Source organism: Centropristis striata, chromosome 15 (genome assembly GCF_030273125.1).
Source record: "Centropristis striata isolate RG_2023a ecotype Rhode Island chromosome 15, C.striata_1.0, whole genome shotgun sequence".
In the NCBI taxonomy this organism is placed as follows: Eukaryota; Metazoa; Chordata; class Actinopteri; order Perciformes; family Serranidae; genus Centropristis; species Centropristis striata.
The window spans coordinates 6234312-6240311 of record NC_081531.1 but is presented as its reverse complement, the minus strand read 5'-3'; the positions used below and the strand labels follow the sequence as shown (position 1 = coordinate 6240311).

General features: G+C 35.0%; 1 protein-coding gene across 2 annotated transcripts in view; it reads left to right on the top strand.

Annotated features, from left to right (window-relative positions):
- The first annotated feature begins 2902 nt into the window (after positions 1 to 2902).
- nrip1b (nuclear receptor interacting protein 1b) overlaps positions 2903 to 6000 on the top strand; it is a 49736-nt gene continuing 46638 nt past the window's right edge. For both annotated transcript variants that reach the window (XM_059351690.1, XM_059351691.1), the window contains exon 1: positions 2903 to 3172. The gene's annotated coding sequence lies outside the window, so the exon portion shown is untranslated. The remainder of the gene's footprint in view (positions 3173 to 6000) is intronic.

Genomic DNA, 6000 nt, shown 5'->3' with positions numbered 1-6000 from the left:
TAAAAATGAAAATAAAAGTTGGTTTAGGAAGATCCTCCATTATAATATGTCATATACTGTATATGATATTATTAGCTAGGTTACAGTACATAACAGAGCTCCAACATGTTTATACAGTTGTTGTGATTCAGTGTTGCACCTCCTTATGAGAGTCACATAAATAAAACAAAAAATTCAAATTGGTGCAGCTGAGGCAGAGATATTCTGATCTTTATATGGGTCAAGCTCCAGAAACACTAGATCCTACATTTCCCATAATGCAACTTCACAGCATCTTTATTTACACTTCGCCTGCCTGGTAAATGTTCACAATCTTTTAATCTCCGTGTCTCAGTGTGTTTTCTGTCTGTCCGTCCCTTTTTTGTGAAAGCAATTTCTCAGGAACACCCTGAGGGAATTCAAGTTTGGCACAGAAGTTCACTTGGACTCCAGGATGGCCTGATTTGATTTTGGTGGTCAAAGTTCAAAGGTCAAGATTAGTGTTACCTCACATTTGCAGGAGACTCTAGAGCAGGGGTCTCACACTCAAATTATGGGCTGCTGGAGGCAGAATCAAAATGACCAAAAAAAAGACACAAAATTACAAAAAAAGACACAAAATGACAGAAAAAAAACTAAATTACTTAAAAAAGACACGAAATGACCAAAAAAGACACAAAATAACTAAAAAAGACACAAAGTTACAAAAAAGACACAAAATGACTGAAAAAAACACTAAATTACTTTAAAAAGACACAAAATGGCCAAATAAGACACAAAATTACCAAAAAAAGACATACAATTATTTTAAAAATACACAAAATAACCCAAAAAAGACACAAAATGACCCAAAAAAAGACACAAAATTATCTAAAAAAGACACAAAATTACCAAAAAAGACACAAAATGATCTAAAAAAGACACAAAATTACAGAAAAAGACACAAAATTATTAAGAAAGACACACAATTATTTAAAAAAGACACTAAATTATTTAAAAAAAGATACAAAATTACCAAAAAAATTTAATTAAAGGCCTTCCACACACAACACGGTAAAGTGCCATTCATATAAAACTCACATTAAACTTTCATATCAAGGTGGGGGCCACAAAATATCGTCACGAGGGCCACAATTGGCCTGCGGGCCGCAAGTTTGAGACCCATGCTCTAGATGGAGGTTATGGGTGGTTTGGGTGAATTTCCTAACCGATGGTTCCCAGCTGTCATATTGTATCCAGTTTATAGCTTTTATTGTGAAATGTGCCAACAGAGTGATCATTGGGGGCCTTTTTTCAAAATGTTTTGGGGTCTGCCTCTCCTGATTGGCACCCCTGCACATCGACCCCATTTTCTCATTCTCTCAGAAACGTCTGAAGGTAATTTCCTCACATCTGGCACCAACGTCCACTTGGGCTCAATGATGAACTGATAATTTAATGGTCAAAGGCCAAAAGGTCTCTGACTTCACAAAACACTAATTGTTGGCCATTACTCACTTGTTTATTATGGCCAAATACACTTAATATGTTTTATTAAATTCTGTCTTTACTACATTACGTCTCATGTACAGACAAGGGTGTAAACAAGGGTGTGAACAACTGGCAGAAATAAGTTAGTTAGTTTAAGATTTAAAACAGTTGCTCAGCTGTTTTAACAGGCTGAGAGGAACTCCACCCAGCATTAAACTGTATGTGTAAAATCAGCGGGAGTCCCTTTAAGTTATTCTGTAAAGCCCACAGCGTTTAAAATAACCTCGACTCTGTCCCTCCCATATTAACTGTGAAGCAGGTTTTTTTTTTGTAGAATGTGTTTCACAAAAGTGTTAAAAAACAACAACAGGATACTGCTGCTCCTGTTACAGATACTACTTCCAATACATTAATTATACATTACTGTAATGCCTTTTTAAATGTTAGTACTAACAGCACTTTAAATAGTTTAGACTACCAATGGTACTTCTACATATTTACAATTTCAAACAATTAAATTACAATTAAAACGTATAAAAATAGTCAGTAATGGTCAAAAACAACTAAATGAACATAAAAAAAGCAAAAGCTGCCCTTTAATGCATTATTATTATGATTATTATTATTGTTATTATTATTATCTTTTTATTATTATTGTTGTTGTTGTTGTTGTTATTATTATTATTATTATTGTTATTATTATTATTATTATTACTATTATCATCATTATCATTATCATTATTATTATTATCATTATTATTACTAGCAGTAGTTGTAGTATTAGTATTGTTATTATTATTATTATTCTTTTTTATTATTATTATTTTATTATCATTATCATTATCATTATTATTATTGTAATTATTATCAGTATTATCATTATTATTATTATCATTATTATTATTATTATTATTATATCATTATAACCATCATTATTATTATTTTTTGTTATTATTATCATTATCATTATTGTTATTATTATTATTGTTGTTATTTTTATTATTATTATTATTATTAATATTATCATTATCATTATATTACTATTATTATAATTACTATTATCATTATTATCATTATTATTATTACTATTATCATTATTATTATTACTATTGCTATTATTATCATTATCATCATAATAATAATAATAATAATAATAATAATAATAATAATGATAATACTACTACTACTACTACTACTACTACTACTAATAATAATAATAATAATAATAATTATTATTATTATTATTATTATTATTATACTTATACCTATACTTATACTTATAATAATAATAATAATAATAATAATAATAATAATTATTATTATTATTATTATTATTATTATTATTATTATTATTATTATGGGCAGTGATAGTGAGTGGGAGCAGCTGAGTGATGTTGTTCCTTTAAGGGTGGTGTCAGAGCAGCAGAGGAGGAGGAGTGTGTCTGTCTCCGCTCACTTCTCCACAGTGAGGGGACTCCGACAATAAACAATTCCCACAGACTCCACGCTACACACCTCCGCGAGCTCACAGTCGCAGCACCGAAAAACGAGGCTTTTTTTCCGGACTAACATTTTTGATTATTTTTTTTAAAGCCCGCCTCGCCATTTTTCTTCCCCCTGCCAAAAGTGTCAAGACAGATGCGACCGTTTTCATTGGATTTGCCTCCTCCTGTCGAATAATAACGATGCGCCTCTCCGGCTGACTGTGGGGTGGACGACGCAGGTAGGAGCCTCTACGTGCTACAGATAAACGCACTGTCATATCGGGACAATTATTATTACCACTTGGGGGTGAAAAACACTATCATACGGGACGCTTTGTCGAGGATTATAGTAGATTATAGCGCGTTTTGTCGAGGATGGCAAAAGGCTGTTTGTGTCGTTAGGCGCATATGGATATAGCGCTGAAAACGCTGCATAAAGAAGTGGAGTGTGGCTGTGTGCGGTGCTATAGGCTCCTGTTTTAGCCCTCACAGTCGTTCAGCCAGAACAGCCACTGTGTGAATAAATCCAGCCGACAATAGCGACATTAATGTGCGTAAAAACCTAAATGAGTGTCCGTGTATGGATACACAGCGGCTGAACCAAATGAAACCGTGCTGCTGCTGCTGCTGCTGATTTTCTAAGTGTAGCCTATTTTAAGGCTACTGTACGGCTGCTGTCACACTGACTGGCCATATGAACACTGAATGAATAATATCAGCCCCTCGGCTAGTTTATTAACTATACACACTGTAGGGCTGTCCGTGTTAAAGGGGCTGTAACGCGACGCCTGTACAGTTAATGTAGTTAATCACATTGGGTCAAAACAGTAGACAGCCTCCTATTCTCAAGTAGTTTTAGCACCACCAATGGGAAACACTTCACAGTTGCACTATTCTGTAATACAGGCTACTATTGGCATTAACATCCTGGAGGGTTTTAATGCACCTCAAGGCCTTCAGAATGACTTGAGTGTCATATGTTGAGTCATAAATGTTAAAATATAGCTTTGTGCTGGATACATTAAACTACTTAGTGAGAAATATCCCTGGTTGCATAAAGTCATACTTCACTTGGAGCTTCCTGCACTTCATTTCTGGGTTGAAATTGCTTCTAAATTGTCTTAAATGTGCCTTTTATATATTTATATGCCCCCGTGGTGTCATTTTCGGGTTTTATACTTTGCGGTGCCACTCAGGGGAAGTCCCTACAATGGCACTAACCCCTTGAGCATGTACACTAAATACAGTGTAGGTGGAAGTAGTTTAAATGGTACAAAGCATTGTCTCACTGTTGCTACACTAAATCTGTTAATTATAGTATGATGGGGAATATTCGGCCTTTTACAGCATCACTATAAACAGTCATGGAATGGATTCAAAGTCTTGTTATTGGTCCTCATTAATGACAAATTTACATTAATAGTCAATTTGTTTTGCCTGCACCATTTCCCGAAAAAAAAATCCCCCAGGTTGCCAGATCTGTGTGCAGCTGGTTGGAGTTGTTCTGTTGCAGCTTCACATCACTGTGTCATCATGTCAGATATGTTTTGATTCCAGTTCAAAGATGTGTGGTTTTTTTTTTTTTCTTTTGCTAGCTGCCAGGGAGGCCTTTTTGACTGGCCTTTGCGTAGGTGTTCCTCTTCCTGAAATGTCCTATTGCTTCATTGGACTTTGCATGAGCGTGGAGGCAAAAGGTTAGGGGGCTGAGTCTGCAGCAGTTACAGGAAAGAGGGCAGAGAACTTCAGTTCAGGTTCCAAAAGGGCAACTTCCAAAGCTTTTCCCAGCGGCGACCTGTTTGGATGTCGTAATAGGAGGAGAAAAAAAACAAAACACGCTGTGTTCAGTTAATGTGCTACCTTTTTTTTTTTTTTTTTTTTTTTTTTTTACAGAACCGCTGTAACTTGGACTAACAATCTAAATGGAGAAAAGTCAAACTTTTTAAAAGCCCTCTAAATACTGTCTGTGTCTGGAGGTCTGGCTTTTTAGCCTTTCTTTTGTTGAGCATTTAAGCTGCTTAATTATTTGACCTGAACTTACACAAGATGTTCAAGGTAGTTCAGCTTGTCCTCTTTTGCCACAGATAACTAAAAACCTGCACATTTATAGCCACACTTTTAAAGTTGCACTTTAAAATAACTTGGATATATGGGAGTGGTGTGAGCAGCGTGCTGTAACTCAAAGGATCCTCTGTGTTATTGGATGGAGCTTGATTTGACTGGGCCATCTGCTATTGTCCAGGGAGCTTCTGTTGAGTGATGTGCAATAGCCTGCAACCGAACCAGAGGACATTCAAATGGCCAAATGCAAATGATGTTAAGGCTGCTGAACAGTCACAAGACTGGACTCTGCACTCTCCTCTCTTATCCACTGGCTGCCTTTAATGACAGCAAATCTTATCTGCCATCAAAACACCACTGCTGCTGTATGAAAGTGGCATGTTTTGACGTCTGTGTGTCTGTGTGTGATTGTGTGAGCTCAGGCAGGTATATTCAGCACATCTTCTTTGTGTTTTATCAATGATGTATTGATTATAAAAACTAGGGTTGTCACGATAGTAAGATTTTCAACTCGGTACCGATACTCAGGAAAATATTCGATACTCGATGCCATTTTCGATACCACAAGGATGAAAACAAAGACCCCAAAATTTAACAGAAATATTTTTATTAACAGGAAAAATGCAACATGTAAAAATGAACAGAACCATGGGTTAAATATTTATAATAAAAAACAGTTGTGCAAAAAGAAACTGCAACTATGATAACAAGCTTCAGGTCTGAGGTAGTGCAAAAAATAAATAAATAAATACAATAACAATTAGAACTAGGGCTGGGCGATATGGACCAAAAGTCATATCCCGATATATTTAGGCTGAATATCAATATACGATATATATCCTGATATTTTTAAACCAAAGTGAGAGCAAATGTTCAGTCAAAGTCAAAGCCAAATATGACATGTCACAAGTCGTTTTATTGAAACCGTTTATTTAAATGAACACATAGCTCCATAAAGTGCATATTTAAATAAAATAATATCTTGAATAAAATAGCCTATGATATAAAA